This window comes from Pleurodeles waltl, chromosome 3_1, assembly GCF_031143425.1.
Source record: "Pleurodeles waltl isolate 20211129_DDA chromosome 3_1, aPleWal1.hap1.20221129, whole genome shotgun sequence".
In the NCBI taxonomy this organism is placed as follows: domain Eukaryota; kingdom Metazoa; phylum Chordata; class Amphibia; order Caudata; family Salamandridae; genus Pleurodeles; species Pleurodeles waltl.
Window position 1 is genome coordinate 31,074,002 of NC_090440.1, and position 23,658 is coordinate 31,097,659.

A 23,658-nucleotide genomic window follows, 5' to 3' on the forward strand; every position below is an offset into this window, starting at 1 on the left:
GTCCCACTAAAAAGAAAGAAAGAAAAGCAAATTAGAAATAAGACAACACAAATATCACTGTGCACAAATCTAAGGACAATTTCACAGACAGTCCTGCATTTAGTATACCACCTACAAACGTCATTCATACATGGCAACAATACTCCTTTGGAGTAAATTGTGTTTACTTACCTAAAACATGCAACTATGCAAACCGCAGCTCAACACTGCCAAAACCGCAAGGAGCCACAGCAAAGAAAGCAAAAGCTTTAAACTAGAACAAAAAGGAGATTTTTTTTAATCACAAATGCAAATACTTTGCTAGTTGACAAACACCCCACCATCAAGCATTTAGAAATTGGTGCCTAAGTGGATTCTGCCTCCCATAGGGGCAGATGGGCCTACTAAAAAATAGGCCTATCTGCTCCAAGAGGGGCAGAAACTACCTTTAGTAGTGTGTCCCCATGGGGAGCGACCCTTGCCCAAGGGGCCACCCACCGAACAAAAAAACACACACACACACTATCCCTGGTGCCTAAGTGGCTTCTGCCCCCCGGGGAAGCAATGGGCCTAAAAAATATAGGTTCATCTGCCCCCAAGGGGGGCAGAAATGGCCAACAGTTCAATGCCCCCCTTGGGGGGGTGCCCCTTGCCCAAGGGGACGCCCCCCACATAAATAAACATATTTTAAAAAATCCCTGGCGTTCTAGTGGTTTCTGCTTAAAAATAATAGAAATGGCCTTGGTACACGTGGCCCCAAAGGGGGGCAACCCTTGCCCGAGGGGCTGCCCCCCCCATCCACTAACACATACATACACACTATCCCTGGTGTCTAAGTGGCTTCTTAATTGAGCTTAATTTAGTATGTTTTGAATATAGTATAAATCTCCTTCACAAACCCCTTTTTATGATAGAGATGAGGGAGAGAAGGGTAGAGTAGCCTCATTGGTTGCCATTTTAAGGCAAAAATACAGGTTGTGCCTTTTAAAAGCACAGGGACCACCAGTATCCCATCATGCCCAGCTGGTGGCACTTTCTTCAGTTCTTATTTCCGGCTCCTGCTAACAGGACCCTAAAGCATTGAGCTCGACCTTTTATAGGTTTTTTTCTCAAAACAAATTTTGTCAGAGATTGGTGACAACACCTTTATTCTACGTCTTTTAGCTTTTCCGTCTATTTTGTGTTATTTTCTGACAGAAAATAAAGGCATTTTGTCAAATAAAATGCCTTCACTTTTTGACAAGTGTCCTTGCCGTGGCAGGAAAAAGGAAAAACAGAGCAACATGAGGTCTGTAATGTAGGAAAGTGCCCATTTTGGCATGATCACCTCCCATAAACTTTTTGCCTGATATCTGATTCTAACTTGACTGTGTGTTGGGATCCTGCTAACCAGCCTCCAGCACCTGTGTTCTTTCCCTAAACTGTACCATTGCTTCCACAATTGGCACACTCTTGGCACACAGGTAAGTCCCTTGCAATAGGTACCAGTGGTACCAGTGGTACTAAAGGCAGTGTAGTTAGGGAGGGTCGGCTGCAGCATGTATTGTGCCACCATAAGGGACCCCTCACCAAACACATGCACACTACTATTGCATATTGTGTGTGTTGGTGGGGAGAAGAAGGTAAAGTCAACATGGCATCACTCTCTGTGTGCCATGCCCACAAACCACTGCCTGTGGCATATGTAATCACCCCTCTAGCAGGCCTTAAAGCCCTAAGGGAGGGTGCACTATACTACAGGTGATGGCATAGCTGCATGACCAATATACCCCTACAGTTTCTAAGTCCATTCTTAGTCATTGTAAGTGCAGTGTGGCCATATTGAGTACATGGGCTGGGGGTTTGTCATTGTGAACCTCATAGCTCCATGATGGCCTCACTGAAGAACCTGATTGAAATTGCTGATGTTTTGACTTTGTAAGAAGAAGAAACAGTCAAAGATTACCCAGATGTATTTGCAGAGAGGTTCGGAAAACTCAAAGGATTCCAGCATCCCAATTTATTGAAACAAGGTGCCAAGGCTGTGGCTCACAAGGTGCGCAAAGTACCACTGGCACTACGTGCTGAAATAAAGTGTGAATTGGAGAAACTGTGTTCATTGGACATAACTGAACCTACTGAAGGGTCGGAATCGTTGGCTCCCATAGTTTTGCGCGTAAGGCACACAAATCCTTAAGATTCTGTGTGGGTTTGAGAGATTTGAATGCTAATATTTGGGCTGTCAACCACTTCCAAACAGCAATGAAATGTAGCAACTTTGAAGGGAGCAAAGTTTTTCACCTCACTTAGCATATCCTCTGCATATCATCAGGTAGAGTTGAGCAGGCTCCCATAGTTTTGGCCGTAAGGCAGACAAATCCTTAAGATTCTGTGTGGATTTGAGAGATTGAATGCTAATATTTGGGATGACTGTCAACCACTTCCAAACAGCAATGAAATGTAGCAACTTTGAAGAGAGCAAAGTTTTTCACCTCACTTGACATATCCTCTGCATATCATCAGGTAGAGTTGAGCAGGGATTCTAGACGCTACACATCATTTGTGACTCCAGAAGGTGCATATAGATACATACGTATGCCGTTGGTCTGGCATCAGCATCTGCAGTTTTTCAGCATTTGATGAACAAGTTGTTTCAGAACGCAAAAGGAGTTATGTATTTTCAAGATGATATCTTGATATTTAGGGAAACAGTTGATGTGCACGATGAGAGAGTAAAGGGTGGTGTTGGAAGTTATTAGGTCATGTGGGATGACTTTAAGGAGGGACATATGCAAGTTTACGCAGGAAGGCGTAGATTATTTGGGACACCATGTACCATGGAACCCAAGATGAATATTTTGAATGCGATTCGGCTTGCACCTACACCTAAGGATAAAGATCAACTATTGCCTTTTCTTGGCTTAGTAGAATACTATGCAAAATTTGTGCACAATTTTTCAGACATGACAGTGTGCTTACGCAATCTGCTAAAGAAAAATGTCAAGTTTACATGGGACAGAGAGTGTGACAAAAGATTTGAATTAATCAAAAAGAGCATAGATGATGCACATCCCCTCAAGGCTTCTGATATCCATGACACGTATTATTGCAACTGACGCAAGTAATATAGGTCTTGGTGCTGTGCTTATGCAAATGAGGAGCAATGCAAAAAAGGAAACTATTGCTTTTGCATCTAGAACCTTGAGGGGGGTGGAATGTACATATTCTACAATTGAAAAAGAAGCCTTAGCCATGTGGTGGGGTGTAGAACATTTTAGGAATTTCTTGTGGGGAAAATAATTTATCTTAAGAGCAGACCATAAGCTATTGGAGGTCTTTTTACCACAAAGCGAGGAAGCACGGACACTTCCTGTATTGCAAAGTGGCAATATAGACTACGGGAATGTAACAACAAACTAGAGTATATGGCGGGTGTTAAAGATCGGGTGGATGATTGCCTGTCAAGACTACCTTTGTCAGGAGGTGATGATGATTCAGAAACAGTAGACAAATTGGAAATTGCGTGTGTAATGAATGCTGTTGGTGATGTTTCCAAGGGAGCGTTGACAGAACAAGAGTGGGTAAATGCATATTTGAATGATGAAGTGCTGCAGGAAGTTAAGAACTTATTCACTGGCAGATGGCCCAGTGCGAAAAACACACCAGAAGACTTAATTCCCTACAAAAGGGTTGAAGAGGAGTTATCCATTGTCTGAAATATTATGCGCAGAGGTAATCTGTTGTTAGTCCCTGACAGTTTACGGAAGAAAGTGTTAGAGTTGGCACACGAGGAACATCTTGGGAATCGCGCTATGATGCGTAGAGTGGGAGAGGATTTCTGGTGGCCTGGGGTGGATAGAGAAATTGAACACTATGGTGGTCATTACAACCCTGGCGGAAGGTGTTAAAGCGGTGGTAAGACCGCCAACAGGCCGGCGGTAAAAAAATTGGAATTACGACCGTGGCGGAAACCGCAAACAAAGACAGCCACTTTAACACTCCGACCGCCACGGCGGTACAGACAAACAGCTTGGCGGTCACCGCCAACAGACAGGTGGAAGACAAAATAACGCCCACAGTATCACAACCTACCAATCCGCCACCTTTTCCGGGGCGGATTCACCGCGGATAAAAACACGGCGGAAACAGGACTGCGAAGGGAAAACGCTCACCTCTACACATCCCACGAGGAATCCAGACGTCATGGAACCAGAGCGGCACATCCTGCCAGCCCTCATCTTCTTGCTCCTCTACCAGGAGCACGAACGCCAGCGGCGAAGACCATGGTGAGTACTGCACCTACGACACAGGGGAGAGGGGAGGGAAAAAACAGGGACACACACACGCAACACCCCCACCCTCACCCACTACAACACACACACTAATACAGCATGATACATCACAGTTACACCCCCCAACCCCCCAGGAAGAATGCAAAGACAAAAGGAAATGAGTGTAACCATTGTAATATATTAAAATGCAGTACGCAAAAATATGTATATACACCATAAACAAATTATACACCAAGCTTAGTGGTCCAGGTAGTGCTCCAATGAAGTCTGTGGAACACTGGGCCCACACGGTATGGGCGAGGCCCACACAAGATCCCCGACCATGACGGAGAGAACACTGCAGGGGCATCAAAGAGCAAGAAAACAGTCACCTCAGGGGGAGGGAAAGGGGGGGCACCTCAGCCGGTTGAGTGCACAACGCCAAATCCACGAAAGGGCCACATGCCCACTGTTCAATCCTGGGGAGTGCAAAGCCACAGTCTCTCAAATCTCTACAGTGGGTGGGTTGCCCACTGTTCAATCCTGGGGAGTGCAAAACCACTGTCTCTCAAGTCTCTACAGTGGGTGGGTTGCCCACTGCCATATCATGGGGAGTGCAAAAGCCACAGTCTCTCAAGTCTCTACAGTGGGTGGGTTGCCCACTGCCATATCCTGGGGAGTGCAAAGCCACAGTCTCTCAAGTCTCTACAGTGGGTGGGTTGCCCACTGTTTCGTCCTGGGGAGTGCAAAGCCACAGTCTATCAAGTTGATGTATCTCTCCACTGGTTCTGGAGGGGGCCTTGTGCCCAGAGTGCTTCATCCTGCTAAGGACAGAGGTGATGGATGACAGTCTCCACTGGTTCTGCAGGGGGCCTTGTGCCCAGAGTGCTTCATCCTGCTAAGGACAGAGGTAGTGGATGACAGTCTCCACTGGTTCGGGAGGGGGCATGGTGCCCAGAGTGCTTCATCCTGCTAAGGACAGAGGTAGTGGATGACAGTCTCCACTGATTCTGGAGGGGGCTCTGTGCCCAGAGTGCTTCATCCTGCTCGTGACGGACTCAGTAGCATCAGTGCGCTTGGCGCTCATGGGCCAGCGGTGCTTGGAGCGGCGGTGCCCTGTTCAGCGGTGCTTGGAGCGGCGGTGCCCTGTTCAGCGGTGCGTGGAGCAGCGGTGCCCTGTTCAGCAGTGCTTGAGGCGGCGGTGCCCTGTTCAGCGGTGCTTGGAGCGGCGGTGCCCTGTTCAGCAGTGCTTGGAGCGGCTGTGCCCTATTCAGCGGTGCTTGGAGCAGCGGTGCCCTGTTCAGTGGTGCTTGAGGTGGTGGTGCCCTGTTCAGCGGTGCTTGAGGCGACGGGCTCCTTTGCAGTGACTCAGCTGCTGGCGGTCCTCTCTGTCCCAGCGGGGCTTGTGCTGGCGGTCCTTTCTGTCCCAGCGGGGCTTGTGCTGGCGGTCCTCTCTGTCCCAGTGGGGATGATATAGGTGGCCTCCTGGCCAGCGGGGATGATGTCGGTGGCCTCCTGGCCAGCGGGGATGATGGTGGTGGCCTCCTGGCCAGCGGGGATGATGGCGGTGGCCTCCTGGCCAGTGGGGATGATGTCATCTGGCCAGCTGGGATGATGGCGGTGGCCTCCTGGCCAGCGGGAATGGTGGCGGTCTCCTCCACCGTGCTGCTCCTCCCAGACTTTCCTGGTTTCTTGTGGCCCTTCCCCACCTTGGAAGGTGTCACAGCTGACTCCACACTCCCACCGGGACCCCTGGGAGCGGCTTTCGTGGCTGGAGTCTTCCCCCTCTCCCGCCGGGCACTGGCCAACTTTTGATGCTTGACAGGTGGGGGAATGTCCGTGCTGTGGCTCCGTGCCACACTGGCTGCCCTGGTGGCCAGTGCACTCCAGATTCCGGTGACTACAGGCACCACTGGTCCCGGAGATGTTGTGGCTGAGGTGCTAGGTTGGTACCTGGAGAGTCGGGCCCTAGGAGACGGACGGGGTGGGGGAGGTGTGGGAAAGAGGTCAAGGTTGGACAGGAAAAGTTTTTGGGAGACACTGGGACGGGTAGCTGGAGGGGGTTTGGGAGTGGAGGAAAAGGTTCTGGTTGTAGGAGGTGTTCGTTTGGGGACTTTGGGTGAAGGTGCATGCGCTGGAGGCTGTTGTGAGGTGGATGGCTGTTGGGTGGGTGTGTGCCTGTGTTTGTGTATCTTGGGAGGTGGCGTCACAGACACACTGGGAGAGGACACGGGACGTATGAATGGTAGTGGGGTGGTGACTGCACGTGATCGGGGTGTGGTGGTGGGTGTGCTGGTGATGGCAGTAGTGGCTGTAGATTGAGACTGTAGACGAGACTGGGAGGGAGGAGGGAGACGAGGAGGAGGGGGACACAGTGGAGGCAGTGGATGTTGGTGTGTCTGCATGTGTGTGATGCTTGCGTGAGTGCCTGTGGGATGTGTGGTGCTTATGTTTGCCAGAGCTTCCCTTGTGTGTTGACGTGTGCATGCTGGTCTAAAGGTGTGCTTGGGATAGGCTGGGGTACAGGGGATTGGGTCTGGGTGGAGGAAGTTGGAGGGGGGAGGCTAGAGACAGGGACAATGGCTGCCATAAGTGCTGAGGCCAGAGTCTGAAAAGCTCGCTGAAGGGCTGCCTGACCAGAATGAATGCCCTCCAGGAAATGCATTTGTTTGTTGCAACTGCCTTTCTACACCCTGGATGGCATTCAAAATGGTAGACTGCCCAACAATGAGGGGCCTGAGGATGTCAGTGGCCTCCTCACTGAGGGCAGCAGGGGTGACTGGGACAGGGCCTGAGGTGCCTGGGGCGAAGGTGATGCCCACCCTCCCGGGTGAGTGGGCACGGTGCAAAGGCTGAGGGGCTGCTGGGAGGGCGGTGCTGGTAAGGGGGGTGGCGGCTGTACCTCTAGATGGGGGGGGGCACAGATGTTGCCACCACCACAAGGGAGATCCCATCAGAGGACGAGTCCGTGTCGCTGGTGTCAGCTCCTGTCCCCGCCGTGGAGCTCCCCTCGCCCTCCGTCCCACTGGTGAACTCCGAGCCCTCCATGGCCACTTGGGATGCAGCTCCCTCGTGCTCCGGTGCCACTGCTCCTCCGCCTGATGATGCTAATGCACACAAGAACAAGGAGACTACAAAAAGGGGGGGGGGTCAACAGAAGAAAGACATGTTGAGTGCATGCATTACTGCTACCGTTGGCGGACACAACAGACACAGAAGTCCCCTGCACTACGCTGCGCTCTTCAGCTACACTGTTCAATCCCGGGAAATGGCCTACTAGGCTATGCACGACAGCTGCACAAATGGATGACACAGGGGCATGACTAGGTGTACTTGGCACTCTATAGAGGTGGGGTGGGTGCCACATGGCCTGCCTTACCGAGGGACCTTGCCTACTAAACTCGCCCTGGCCTAGGGAAACCCACAGCCCACCTTCACCACCCAGACCCCTCCACTGCACGCAAAATCTGCAGGATGAGAGTGTACTGACCCCCTTGTGGCTGCTGTGATGCCCTCAAGCGCCCATCCAACTCCGGGTACGCCACCGCCAGGATCCTGAACATCAGGGGGGTCATGGTGCGACGGGCACCCCTCCCACGTTGGGAGGCCATCCCCAGCTGAGCCTCCGCCGTCTTCTTGCTCCAGCAGCGAATGTCCTCCCATCTTTTCTGGAAGTGGGTGCGCCATCTGTGGTAGACCCCTAGGGCCCGGACGTCCTTGGCGATGGCACGCCAAATATCTTTTTTCTGGTGGGCGCTGACCTACATGAATTGTACAGGGGGAAGAGAAACTTATTACCAAGTGCACCGTCACAGTCATTGGCCCCCATTCCTACCCTTGCCATGTGGCACATGCACTCACCGTCGTTGCACGCTGCAAACTCCCCCCCTTCTTACATCCACCCCACTCCACACAGGCATAGCCCATACAGCATGCTCCCAGTGTACTTACCTGTTTGTCTGGAGGACCGTAGAGTAGCGTGTACTGGGGGAGGACCCCATCCACGAGTTTCTCCAACTCCTCCGATGTGAAGGCAGGGGCCCTTTCCCCAGACACTCGAGCCATTGTCTCTTCCAGACCGAGGTCACAGCAGCACTTGCAGTGTAGGTCCTCTCCTGTCGAAGATCAGGTATTGAGTGATTGAACAGATAGAAAATGGCAGTCACGTTCGCGGCCGTGCGTACCATCACCGCCAGCGTACATCGTCATTGGCTCCTGGGACCCATAGGGTCCAATGTTAACCAATGCAGCATTGCGCCACGGTCTTCGACCGACAACCGCAACGGTGTACAACGCCAGCGCAGTTACCTCACATCCCATTGTCCCACTTTAGAGGTCAGGCAGCCGCCATTTCAGGGGCCCACATGGCTTCATTTTTTACTGCATCACACATACCTAGGCCTAGACTCAATGCACATACAGGCCACTTTTCGGATTAGGATTCGTGTTCTGTGTAAGCTGTGGGTACGTACCTCTGAATTGGTTGACTCTGTGCTCGCTGTTGTCCTTCATAGGCACCGTCCGCAGGGACATGTGAGGAGATGGCTGCATCCTCCGGTGTACAGACCGCTGGTGGACCTGTTGCCAATGGAGGAAAGACATGTGATCATCACATACAGGCTTGACCGTGCCACAATCCAGGAACTGTGTACCCAGCTGGAGCCAGACCTGATGTCAGCTATCCGCCATCCCACAGGAATCCCCCCTCAAGTGCAGGTGCTGTCAGTGCTCCATTTCGTTGCAAGTGGGTCATTTCAAACAACAGTGGCCATTGCATCAGGGATGTCCCAGCCTATGTTTTCCATGAGTGGCCAGAGTGTTGTCTGCCCTGCTGAAACACATGCGGAGCTACATCGTTTACCCTCAGGTTGAGGATTTGCCTACAGTGAAAGGTGATTTCTATGCCCTGGGACATATCCCCAACATCATAGGTGCCATTGATGGGACACATGTGGCTTTGGTCCCCCCGCAGGAGTGAACAGGTGTACAGAAACCGGAAGAGTTATCATTCGATGTATTCGATTCATTGTATGTTTGGCAGACCAGTACATCTCCCATATGAATGCCAAGTTCCCTGGCTCAGTGCATGACGCCTACATCCTGCGGAATAGCAGCATCCCTTATGTGATGGGTCAACTCCAGAGGCACCGTGTGTGGCTATTAGGTGAGCACCTGGAAGCAAGACAGTGGGAATGGTTGTCTGGGTCTGGGGATATCCCTACAGGTTAGTGTGTGTCTAACAGTTGTCCCTCGCCATTTGCAGGTGACTCTGGTTACCCCAACCTGTCATGGCTACTGACCCCAGTGAGGAATCCCAGGACAAGGGCAGAGGAACGCTACAATGAGGCCCATGGGCAAACTCGGCGGATAATAGAGCGGACCTTCGGCCTCCTGAAGGCCAGGTTCAGGTGCCTCCATATGACAGGTGGATCCCTATTCTACTCACCAAAGAAGGTGTGCCAGATCATCGTGGCATGCTGTATGCTTCACAACTTGTCTTTGCGGCGACAGGTGCCTTTTCTGCAGGAGGATGGTCCAGATGGCGGTGTTGTTGCAGCTGTGGAGCCTGTGGACAGTGAAGACGAGGAAGCAGAAGAAGAAGACATGGACAACAGGGACTCAGTGATCCTGCAATATTTCCAGTGAGACACAGGTAAGAATACAAACCTGCCTACTACATGTACTTTAACACTACTACCTCTCTACTGTCTGTCGTTTTCACCCAGTGTATGGTCACTGAGTTGTCACTTTCCCTTACGATTTCACAGATGTGGGCCCCACTGTGTGACATCTGCCTTGATTCCTCCTGGACTAGAGCTGTGTGACATGGGTATGTTGACATTACAATTTAAAGAGGTTTTTGCCACAGTAATTGCAAATACACTATTTCAAAATCACAGACTGACTCCAGATTGTTTTGTGCTTCAAGGGTGTTTATTTAAGTGCTCAAAATTGGAGGGGGTTGCAAAATGGTGAGGGGTGATGGTGGAGGAATGTCCATGGCAGAGTCCAGTCTATTAGTCTCACAAGTGCATTGCCCAAATGGGCATAGGAAGTGGAGCTGGGGCAGTTTGAGGATGGACAAAGTGACAAAGTGGGACAGAAGGATGACATTCGGGGTGGTCTCATTTCTTGGCGGGGGTCTTGGCATCGTTCTCTGTCTTTGTCCTGGATCTCAGGGACCGTTTGCGGGGTGGTTCTCCCTCTGGAGGGGGTGGGGTGCTGGTGTGGTGGTCCTGTGGCGGGGCCTCCTGTCCACTGGCGCCGGCGGAGGTGGTGGGTAGCTCATCATCCAGGCTAGTGTCAGGGGCCCCTTGTTGTGCCACAGTGTCCTTCCTGGTGTTGAGTACTTCCTTCAGCACCCCTACGATGGTGCCCAGGTGGAATTGATGGATCTGAGTTCCTCCCTGAAGCCCAAATACTGTTCCTCCTGCAGGCGCTGGGTCTCCTGAAACTTGTCCAGTACCTTGCCATTGTCTCCTGGGAGTGGTGGTAGGCTCCCATGATGTTGGAGTGGACCTCGTGGAGAGTGGGTTCCCTTGGCCTGTCCTCCCCCTGTCGCACAGCAGCCCTCCCAGTTCCCCTGTGTTCCTGGGCCTCCGTCCCCTGGACCGTGTGCCCACTGCCACTGCCACCAGGTTCCTGTTGTTGTTGGGGTGGTGGGTTATCCTGGGTTCCCTGTAGTGGTGGACACACTGCTGATTGACGGGTCCTGGGGACAGAGGTATGGGCCTGCTGGGTGGGTGCTGTGCTGGTGTTTCCAGAGGGTGGAGGCTCTGTAGTGGCCTGTGACTGTGTCATGGGAACCGACTGTCCTGAGGTCCCCGTTGGGCCGGGCTGGTCCTCTAGATCCAGTTGGACAGAGGTGCTGTCATCACTGTGGGCCTCTTCTGTTGGTGGTGTGGACATGTGTGGACCCTCCTGTCCGGTGACGTTGGGTAGGGGTCCTGCAGGGGTATAAAAGGATGTTTATTACATCTGTGTGACCGTTTACCCCAGTGCTTGCATTCCTGTGTGGGATCTTGTGTGATGATGGTTTATGGGGGTGTATGGGTTTGTGCAGTGGGCATGCTTTGGTGATGGGTGTCCATGCTTTGTTGTTGCATGCAGGGCTTGGTGTTGGGATGTATGGTTTGTGATGTTGGGACATTTGTGAGGAGTTGGAGTGATGGGGGTGAGGGTGAGGATGGGGGTATGTGATGGCATGCAGGTAGGGTGGGGGATGTAATAGTTAAGATTTGACTTACCAGAGTCCATTCCGCCATCTACTCCTGAAAGGCCCTCAGGATGCAGAATCGGCAAGACCTGCTCCTCCCATGTTGTTAGTTGTGGGGGAGGAGGTGGGGGTCCTCCGCCAGTCCACTGAACCGCAAGGTGGTGTCTTGAGACCACGGAACGCACCTTCCCCCGTAGGTCGTTCCACCTCTTCCTGATGTCATCCCGATTTCTTGAGTGCTGTCCCACTGCGTTGACACTGTCCACTATTCTTCGCCATAGCTCCATCTTCCTTGCAATGGCGGTGTGCTGCACCTGTGATCCGAATAGCTGTGGCTCTACCCGGACGATTTCCTCCACCATGACCTTGAACTCCTCCTCCGAGAACCTGGGGTGTCTTTGCCGTGCCATGGGGTGGTATGGGTGATGTGTGGGGTGGTGTGTGTGGTGGTAAGTGTGCTGATATGTAGTGGGGTGTTGTGTGAGGTGCGTGGAAGTTATGTGGGTGATGGTGTTGTCTGCCTGTGGATGCTAGTATTGTTGATGGTGGTGTCTCTCTCTGTGCTTCTTTCTCAATTGTGGTCGTAGGGGTTTGTGGGTGATGTGGGTGTGGTTTTTATATTGTATTGGGTGTGTGGGAGTGGTGTGTGTATGTGTATCAGTTGTGTGTATTTTGAATTGTCCAATGTGGCTGTGTTTTGTATGTGTGTGTGTATTTTGAGCGCAGTGGTGTGTACCGCCAATGGAATACCGTGGTTGAAAGACCGCCGCGTGGATTCGTGTGTCGTGATAGTGTGGGCGTATTTCTGTTGGCGTGACGGTGGATGTTTTGTTTTCACCAGTTTAGCACTGTCCTTTGGTGTGGCTGACTTGTGTGGGTGTCTGTATTTTGGCGGTTTCCATGCTGTTGGTCATAATGGCTGTGGCGGATTTCCGCGGGCGCGGCGGTGTGTTGCTGGTCTTCTGCACAGCGGTAAGCGGCTTTTACTGCCAATATTGTAATGACCGCCTATGTGCCCGACTGTTGCATGTGTGTGTTGAGTGATAAATCTCAGGTGACATATCCTTTCCGGGTGAACACCATTGAGGTTAAGAATGTACCATGGTCTAAATTGGCATTTGACATCTCAGGACTGTGTGGGATAATTGATAGTACACCTATGTATGGTCTGGTAATGGTGGACTACATGACCAAGTGTCCTGAAGTGAAATTTGTAGATCACATGAATACTGATTCAGTCATTACATTTTTTAAAGAGGTGTTCCTGTGGGAAGGTTTCCCAGAAGAGATTGTAACTGATTATGGGACACAACTTGTTTCTAAAGAGATGGCAGATTTTTTGGTGGGTTTGGGAATAAAGCACACTCTAACATCCCTTTATCATCCTCGTAGCAACGGAGTGGTGGAGAGGTCGAACCGTGTCATAAAAGACAATTTGCAGTTGGCACTAGTCAGTGGGCTACAGTGGAAGAAAACTGTTGTAGACTTACTGTGGGGGATTAGGACAACACCCCATATTAGCACAGAGACATCCCCATTCACATAATTAAGAGGTAGAGTGGCTGGTTCAAAGTTAAATAAGGAATGTATGGCTAGAACAAATGTTGATTTGGATAAGTTGAGAAATGTGGTGGATGTGAGATCAGCGCTATAGGAAAAATACAGAACAAAGGAGACACAACGTAAGGGTCTTGTTGTTCAAGAAGGAGATTGAGTGAGAATTAATAAACCGGGTTTTGTGCGAAAAGGTTTATCTAGGTTTTCTTCTCCTACTAAAGTGAAAAAGGTTCTGGATCATGTAGTCATGTTAGAGAACGGGAAGAAATTGAATAAATATTTCCATTGTACCAGAATCTAAAAAGGACTATGTCAGCAGAAGAATGGGTATAGAATCAAGAGAAGACCAGATGGATGGGAGTATGGACAGGAGAGTGTCAGGAAGGTTGAAGTCATGTTCTATGAAATTCAAAGATTACACTGTGTATCAAATAGTATAGTCAACCACATGTGTAGCTGTGTATATGTTAGTTGAAGCTAATTTATTGTCCACATTTTCATTCTGTTATTGTGAAGGAAAGTGGGTGTGTTGGGTTGTTGTATATAGAATGTTGGGGGCTGTCTGGTTCCAATTCCCTGTGTGGAATGTGGAACATCAGGGCGGGCGATGAACGCCAGTTATTGCCAGGAGGCAGGTGAGTAAGGAAATTAACCAAAGCACTCTTACCCAGTGTCGTCTTCCTTTCACTTAGGGATAGGGTGACCAGAACTCCACTCCTACAAAAGTCAAGGAAGCAAATCGGATCAGTCAACCAAAGCCGAAATACAAGGTTAGTCAAGTGCGATGTAGGACCATGACACGTCCTTATCTTATAACAAGAACAAGTTATTACTATAAAGTCTCTAACCTTTAATGCTATCAGCACACACAGATTGTTGGAAGGGAAGCATATGACACAGATAAGACAGTAGCTGACATTCTCAAATGTATATCAGAAGTCCCTGTTTGTACAGCCAACTATCAGCCGCTGGTGTTATAGAAGAAATAGTAGACGACTGTAAAGCGTACCACACAGATGGTACTATCTGCATTGTAAGGGAAAGTCATGACACTGCAAACAGCACATGTCCTTTCCAACCTGTCAATCAGAAATCCCCAAACATGAGGCCAACTATCAAACAAGGAGGTAAAGAGAAAGCAAAAGCCAAATGTAATAACGGAAGCACCAGACGTGTGTAAGTAACCGGGGCTCATGCAACAGTTCTGCTGCTACAAGCGCATATAACATAGTAAATGACAATGAAGCACACAGCACGGATGCTGCTATCCGTAATGTGCCCCACAGTCAATATGCACTTTAAACAAAATTGATGCTGATTGCAAAATATATTTACCTCAAAGCTAAGGGCCAAATGTAATAACAGAGTCAGCTGATGTGTATACATAATTGGAGCTCACATAACAGTTCAGCCGCAACGTAAGCCGCAAGCAATGTGGCCACGTCGTATAAGTCTCTTCCAATTCCAGCGACCTCCAAATGTAAATAGCCGTGTTCGCGCAAACAAAAACAAAAAGGGACTACACAAGCACGTTCCCAGTCATGGGACAGAAACTCTGGCGGCCACATTGAAAAGTCAGGATACTCAAAGTCGAGGAAGCCTGCACTGCAAATAACTAATTGATTTAATTGTTTCAAACAATCCCATAAGCAGATTGAGCAACCAACTACAAGACACATAGGCCCATATTCCTGGATGATTAGCGTTGCCTCAGCGCCATTTATTTTGCAACTAAAATGGCGCTAACCTCACTCCATATTTATATTTTGATGCTAGAAATATTGGAGTTAGCGCCATGTTTAGGGTGCGCGAAACCACCTTGCGTCAATGAGATGCAAGGTAGGCGTTTCCGTCCTAAACACAACGCTAACCTTCTAGCGCCATATTTACCTCCCGGCACAGAAACAAAGCTCAAGGAGGAAGCAGGCCTAAATAATGGTGCTGTTAGGGTTTGTGCACAGCAAAGAGCATGTCCCCTCTCACTGCACTAGTGGGTTCTGTAATAGCTCCCTTTTAAACTTACTATTGAAAGCCTTTCTTGTTATCTCACCTTCCCCCCCCTAGGCTTCTGTGTATGTTGTTTAATGTGCTGTTTTGTTTACACATTGGGCCTTGCTTTTACCAAGGCTTCTTTAAAACACTCCTCCCTAGGCCATGTGTTAATTCAACTCATTTGCATAATAACTGAAACTCTGCACACCTTTCAAGAACATGTGCAGCATGTGAGGACCACACCCAGCTCTTCAAACCACACCCAGCTCTGCACACCTTTCAAGAACATGTGCAGCATGTGAGGACCACACCCAGCCCTTCAAACCACACCCAGCTCTTCAAACCACACCCAGCCCTGTCTATAAAAGGCAGCCCCGAGCCTCACCCAGTGCTTGTGCTCGTCTATCTCCCGCTTACCTGAGAACAGATCCCTCGGCGCTGACACTCCTGACTTTCATTGGCTTCAATGGGCGCAGCTGCTGGCTCTTCCTTCTTCTGGTTTCCGGTTCCTCCTTGCCTCAGCCGCTCTCCTACAAGCAACCTGCAAAAGAGAAAGAAGACAAGGTTAGACTGATCAGTATCTCTTGCCAGCAACAAGTAAGTGCAAAACCTTTTATTACCTGAAAGAACTTTGACAACAATTTCTGGATTCGAGTATAGACCATTGGAAACAAGATACCTTCCACGAACATTGTGATTCAAACCCTTTGTTACAAGAATACTTTGCGGAACTTTGTAAACAAACATTGTTTTTTTTTTATGGAACCTTTAAGAATCGAACAGTGGAAATCATTAACAGCAAGGCAAACAGTAAATCAAGGACTTGCACAAATTACATGCTGTATTTTGATGTAAAAGTACAGTATTTGTTTTATAAAAGATTCTGGAAATATGGGAAAAGTGAGTCTGCTATTGGGAATTTAGGCGTTAGTTATATTATGATGAATGTTTGATATTGGTAATTCTGATAACGGTATTTGTTTAATGTTTTAGAAGCTTTAGAGTAATAGAAAGCACATCCCAGAGCAGTAACACATTCCAAACCTGGAAACTAGAGACCAGGATCCAAGAGGTACTTTTAGAAGAGAATTTCTAATAAATAAAGAGATAGTCAGGAACCCATTTAGGAATAGGTTGCACTTATCTGTTCTTTATTTATGTTTCATTAGGCACCAGTTTCTACAGAAGTCAGAAAGGGCCGCAGATTTGTGCAGCACTTCAACAGTGGAAACGCAAGAACGGTGTTGTCTCTTTTTTTTATTTTATCCACTTCCCCCCTTCCCTTGAGCTTCTGTTCTTAGTGCACTGTTTTAAAAACTAGTGTGCTGGAACAAGCAGTTTCAGGGTGGGGTCGGATTGTCTTCAACCTCCATCAGAACTGAACAAGAACTCAGGTGAGCTGGGCTTTGACAGGTGCTAAGTCGCTTAGTGCCATTATTTAACACCTGGGTCAGACCAGGCGTTAGGTTGCAGGTAGGCCCATTTCCATGGTGAAACACCATGAAATGGGCACAAAGATGTCCATCCCAAGCCCCAGAAACACTACCACCCACACCACAGGGACACTACAGGAGGGGAGACCACATGCCAGGTAGGTTTAGGTGAGTATATTTTATATTTTCTTAAAGTGCCATTGGAGGCACCTTACATGGGGCTCCCTGCATGGCACTGGGTATTTTGGGCTTGCCTAAGGGACACTGGTCCCCTGTGGTGGGCATTGGGGTGGTGTGCATGACTCCTGTCTAAACTTAGACATGAGTCATTTTTTGACTGCTTCTATGTCAGTAGATGACGCTAGGCTGACTACCGGCAATTGTTTTCCCATTAACCAGCCTAACGTCATTTCTGATTCACTAGCGCCATTCCCCCTAATGCCATACCCCTGGCTAGTGTATTTTTTTTAACGCTAGCCATTCTTTAGCACCATCGTGGGTCATTCCATAAATATGTTGCACGGGTGGCTTTAAGGAATGGCATTAACCGGCATTAATAAAAATGACGTACAACTGCGCGTCATTTTTCATAAATATGCCCCATGGTCACCGGGTTTAGAAAATAAGGAGACAACGATATTCAAGTATCCATAACACTAAGATCCAGATTAACCAAAAAGACCTGGAAACAAGTACTAACAATAAAGTGCTTGCTCCAGGTGAGCACGTTACAGCAATGCCTGAATTCCTCCTAGAAGTACTATCAAGCAACATCACATCCAAATTAATAAGGAGTGCCAAATCAGATACCGAGGCACTGCAGCATGCATAGATTCACATAACCTCATCCCCTCAATCACATGCAGCAGACCCACTGTTTGTGGAATAGAGGATAGACCCACAATGCCATGAAAGCCAGGCCAGAGAAGGGCAGTAGAATAGTCACGAATAACACTGGTAGGTGAGGCATAACATAGCAGATTCAGGACACTGAAAAAATGTCCTCTTACTCAGTGAGTCATATTCATTAATTCACACTGTATGCAGTATACAAAAAGCAATTGTAAAAATAAGGCAACAAGTACATACATGAATACACCCATTATTTGCTGTACTAGCCATAAACATGGATAAAATAGTAATAAACAGGATACATATGAGGCCACAGTGGAACAGGTGTATATAGAGTATTACATAAACAAAAGGAACCAATGACATCCGAAGTATCTCTCATAATGTAATACAGTTAACCAGTTGTACATGGCCTTGTATGGCTCAAACAATATCGATGTAGGACACACTGTCAGTAATGAGTCATCAAGGGGCTAGTAGTCTAAAAATGAATGTATATCTCAATCCATACTAAGAGGGTCATTACAACCCTGGCAGTCTTTGACCGCCAGGGTTGTTTTGACGGATTTCACCACCAACAGGCTGGTGAAATCCTGGGGATTACGCCACTTTTGTCCCGGTGGGAGTAATCCTCCAGGGCATGCCCAGGGGATTACGAGTCCCCCTCCAGCCAACCTTTTCATGGCGGTTTGCACCGCCATGAAAAGGCTGGCGGAAAGGGGAGTCGCGGGGCCCCCTGCCACGGCCCGCCGCCCGCCAAGGTTGTAATGACCCCCTAATTCCCTTATCAACAGCCTGTAGTTTAGTGAACCATCTGGCTTCACATTTCCTAAGTGCCTTATTCCTGCCTCCTACTCTAGGATGGCTCAGAATCTGGGTAATACCATGAAACTTGATGTTCAAAGCCTCTGCGTCCCTATGTACGGAATTGTAATGTACAGCTATTGAGTAATTAGTGTTGTTATTCCTAATAGCTCTGATGTGTTCCTTGACCCGTTCCTGGAGAGGTCGAATGGTGCTTCCTATGTACATCTTACCATACAGAATTGATGAAATATACACAAAACTTTGTATTACTATTGATAATATATATTACGTGGAGGACCTGTTTCGTGTTATATGAAAAAGTCAAAGTTTTGTCTAATGCAAAATGACAGATTACTCATCCCCCACATTTATAGAACCACGTAGCTTATTAGGCAACCACATCCAGGTATTATCATGCATAATATAGCTAGGACAAAGTCTTTCTCAGTGTAATTCCCCTAGTGTGGGTGATAGATGGTCCCTACTTGAGTATCTTTCCAAGATTAGTATCTAGTAACAGCAAGTGCCAATGGCGTTTTAAGAATGCTGCAGAGCTCCCTGGACTATATCTAGTAATTGTAGACACCTGCATGTAATTTCTCCTGCTATGTTTCTTACGTGTTAAGAGAGACTTACGTCCAGTACATGATTTCTAGCTTGGGAAATCATTTATTCCGAATAGTCACTGTTGCGGAAACATTCCAACAAGTCCAGTTCTTGAAAAAATATCCTGTCATTGTTACAATTCCGTCCAGTTCTGGTCATTTCCCCATAGGGGATGACGTTAATTTGTGTGCTTGGATGTGCACTGTGAGCATGTAAATTTGAGTTGCAAGCGGTGGGTTTCCTAAAAGTTATAGACAATATTTTGTTGTCCACTGTGTGTAAAATAACATCCAGAAATTCAATTTGTTCCGTGCCCACATGATGTGTAAAAATAAGATTGTACCTATTGTCATTCAGGTTATTAACCAAGACATCCAACTGTCCTAGTGTGCTAGTCCAGATGAGTAATGTGTTGTCTATGTACCTTCCTCAGTACAAAACATGTACATTTGCTGGTTGACAGTCTGACTATAAATGATGTTTCTCAAAGTGTCCCATGTGGAGGTTGGCAGATGAAGGTGAAAATGTCGCCCCCATAGCAACACCTTGCGCTTTTCTGTACCAGTTCCTATCATGTATAAAAATGTTCTGTAAAACAAGTCTTGCAAGATCTAGTAAAATTTCTGTGTGTTCATATAAGGTTTAATCCCTTTAGGAGAGAGTGGAAGCCAGTGCTCTCAGACCCTTCTCTAGTGGAATGGATGTACATAGAGAATTCACATCCAAAGTGAGAAACTTGCAATCCACTGTTGTACTGCCATTTGATAAAGTTTGTTTTGACCAATGACTTTGTGTTTCACCACTGCGCATATTAGTTGCTCAATGTTCACCAGTAGCACATGGTATGTTTTGTTCAGTTTAGCCGCCTATGGGCTTTGACATTGCATTAGTCATTACATTCTGTATTCTGCCTATTGGCTTTGACATGCTGTACCCAGTCTAGCCGCCTATTGGCTTTGACATTGCATGCCTATTGACTTTGACATGATGTATTCAATTTAGCTGCCTATTGACTTTGACATGCTATTAGATATTCTGCCTATTGGCTTTGACATGATATTATACCTTACATTTTGTATTCAGCTCCGCTGCCTATTGGCTTTGACATGATATTATACATTGCATTTTATATTCAGCTCAGCTGCCTATTGGCTTTGACATGATATTATACATTGCATTTTATATTCAGCTCAGCTGCCTATGGGCTTTGACATGATATAAGACATTGCATTTTGTATTCAGCTTAGATGCCTGTTGGCTTTGATATGACACTAGACATTGCATTTGATATTTAGGTTAGCTGCCCATTGCCTTTAACGTGGAGTTAGACATTGCAGTAGAGAATCCAAGCTGTATTTTTCCAAGCTGTGTTTTTGCACAAGATGAACCAAGATGTTTTTCTCACAGTAGACTAGACATGATAAGAGAGAGTACATGGGTGTTGTTTTTTCTTCGCTTGAGCTTGGGAACAGGAGTAGTCTTGGAGACCTGGCCAGTCTCCAAAAGGCTTGCTCAGTTTCCCAGGTCTGAGAGGAGGGGGCACACCTTTGTAACTAATGTAACAGGCTGCAGAGGGTCAGATTCGAATCTGCCGGACCTCGTGCTGGAGCTTGGCGCCAGCTGCCAGCAATCCCGTGTGGGTAGATGAATCTCTCTTTCTCGCGGCTGACAGGGGTCATCAGCTTGCAGACCTTAGAAAGATGAAGCTGTAGATAGTTCCCACACGGTGAAGTATTTGTTTTGCTTTGCATTCAATATCTTATAAATATAACCTGCTGTGTATATTGCAAACTGATATATTTTGTTTGATTAACGCGGACTTGAAAGCTACTAATTCGTCATACATAAAATATTGTGGTTGGGGAAGAATTAACAACAATAAAAGTCTTCTTTGACCTCAGAAGTGCATTTCTGTTGTGTTATGTTAGTGCTTAGAAACTAGATAAGAGAAAAAGCACTACAATTGGTACCAGGAGTCGTGGGGTCGGTCATTAAGAGGTGATTAAGAGGGTGTTGACGAGTTGGTAGATTTCTAAGTGCACACTTTAAAAGTGTAATTGTTTTTGTTGTTTGGAGAATTACAGAAATTGTTTTTTTGGGAGAATCACAGTAGCACGGCAGACCATGTCTGAGAATACATGTGTTGATGAACTGCCTGATGGTGCTAAGAAAAACTGTGAATTGTTTTCTGTTTGGGGAATTACAGAAGAAAATGCATGTATAGCTAAAAGGCCTGATAATGTTTTGAGAAATAATTGCTGTTGTACATATGTAGAAAACGTGTGTTTTGGAAGTAATGATGACAGAAAGGTCTGGATACCTTTATCTGTTTACAGAGAAATGCAGGAGAAATGTAGGAAGTTGGAACATGAAAATAGGAATTTACGTGAGCAAATTAGCCCGACTGAAAGTTATAAAAGGGCTGTTTTTGAAGAATCTTTCTTGTCCCATTCCAGTAATGAGGGGGTTAAGACAGCTCCGAGCTGCTTTGAGTTTTCGTGTGAGCCAGGGTTTTTGGCAGTGTGAGCCAGGGTTTTTGGCAGACAAAGTGCATTCCTTAACTGATAACACGGACGGGAGAGACCAGAATGTGATTTACGAGTTACCGTTGCAAAATGCACAAGTAAAACGAAAGATTTTAGAGCAAGAGCCGACTTTCATTAGCTTGTTTGATTTTTGGAAAAAGAATAGCCCTCATTTGAGTGAAATCCTAACACTTTTGTATATGGTCACTGTGAAAAATTATATGCAGCTGCGCGCTTGTGATTTGGCAAATGAAATAATGCAGACTTTAGGTTTTTGCGCAGTGCAAGAAGGAAATACTTATGTACATGTAATTCAAGAACAAGGGAAGAAAATAGTGCCCCAAGCTAGAATTATACAATGGATCTGGTACTTGCAAGACAGGGCTAGAGTACCACAGGTAAAAGAGTTACCAATGAAGTTGTGTGCACCATTTGAATTCGTGTCTACTGAAGATAAAAAGCATGTTTGTTTTACTAATGATTCATTGACTGAAATGTTGTTTTCTGGCACCGTAGAAGGAACAGCGTTGTATAATGTGTGTCAGATTTTAAAGCAAGAGCTACGTGAGATGTGTCATTTTTACACTGATTTTTGGTTCATTGCTAATGTTTTAGCACCTAACTGGTTCAATTACCTTGCAGATGTTAATGAGAAAAATTCAGAGAGAGTAGTGTACACCCAGAATTCTGCCTTAGTGGGGATGGCTAAGTGGGTGCCCCAGAAATGTGAACAGCTGAGAGAAAAAGCCACTTACAGGTGGGCAGAGATGAGAGAGATGCACATTCCCCTAGTTTTGATAAAAACTGTGCAGCACGCACAAAAGCAATCTGTCATGCAAGCAGTCACAGAGCAGTTGGGGAGAGGAAAGTTACCAGGACAGAAATGGCAAATTGATCAGGTTTTAGGGAGAGTGATTGCTGCAAATTACCAAGGAAAAATCGAAATTATGCTGATACCTAGAAAATAATCTGATTCATTCATACAAATTGGAGACAGAATGGCCCAACTTGGCAAAAATGCAGTGAATGGAGGTTTGTTAAAGAAGGAGTCTGCCCCAGCCCTTCTGACAGTGCAAGAAAAGGGAAGCTGTGGCGCAGCAGATAAAAACCTCAGTGCTGATGTGTGGGCTGAAGCCCCAAGTAATCCTCCAGAACCTGCAGCAAATATAACAAAGGGCCTCAAAAACGTCCTGCTGATTATAAAACAGGGAAAGAAAGAGGAAGGGTGCAGTTTAAATGAAAAATGTTATTTGCAAGAAAAGTCATACTTGTTTCTTTTGCAGATCCTACCACGTTTCGCCACTGTCCCTGAGTGTGCTGTGTGGTCCCCCTTCCGGTGTGTGCGTGTGGGGTCGGGGAAGGGACCGAATCCCCAACCTGAACCTGGCTGAGTAAAGTGCCAGCACCATGGATACATTTTGCGCAAGCTGCGCCTTCAGTTCAAGTTCAACTTGTTTGATTGCATTCTTCCACTGGAACTGGAACTAAGCTGTGTGTTTTTTTTTTTTTCCCCTCTCGTATGGAACTCTGACTTTTGCTTACCTTCCAGCAAACATTTCAGGTGGACCGTGCACCTTTACATGAGTAGAACTCATGCCACATCAAATTGCTAACACTGTTGAATTAGAGACTCATTCAGAGTATAACAATTCCCCAGTCTTTTCTATGTAGATGTATCTGATGTGAAAGGTTATGAAATCAATGTGTTAATCCACTTCTATTGCTTTACAGGGATTGCTTTGATCATAATGTTTTTTTGTTTGTGCTGATGTTTTTTGTTTTTGTTTGAAACAGGAGATATGTGAAACAAAAATTCATTGGTCAAAGGGCGGAATGTACTGCCATTTGATAAAGTTTGTTTTGACCAATGACTTTGTGTTTCACCACTGCGCATATTAGTTGCTCAATGTTCACCAGTAGCACATGGTATGTTTTGTTCAGTTTAGCCGCCTATGGGTTTTGACATTGCATTAGTCATTACATTCTGTATTCTGCCTATTGGCTTTGACATGCTGTATCCAGTCTAGCCGCCTATTGGCTTTGACATTGCATGCCTATTGACTTTGACATGATGTATTCAATTTAGCTGCCTATTGACTTTGACATGCTATTAGATATTCTGCCTATTGGCTTTGACATGATATTATACATTACATTTTGTATTCAGCTCCGCTGCCTATTGGCTTTGACATGATATTATACATTGCATTTTATATTCAGCTCAGCTGCCTATTGGCTTTGACATGATATTATACATTGCATTTTATATTCAGCTCAGCTGCCTATGGGCTTTGACATGATATAAGACATTGCATTTTGTATTCAGCTTAGATGCCTGTTGGCTTTGATATGACACTAGACATTGCATTTGATATTTAGGTTAGCTGCCCATTGCCTTTAACGTGGAGTTAGACATTGCAGTTGAGAATCCAAGCTGTATT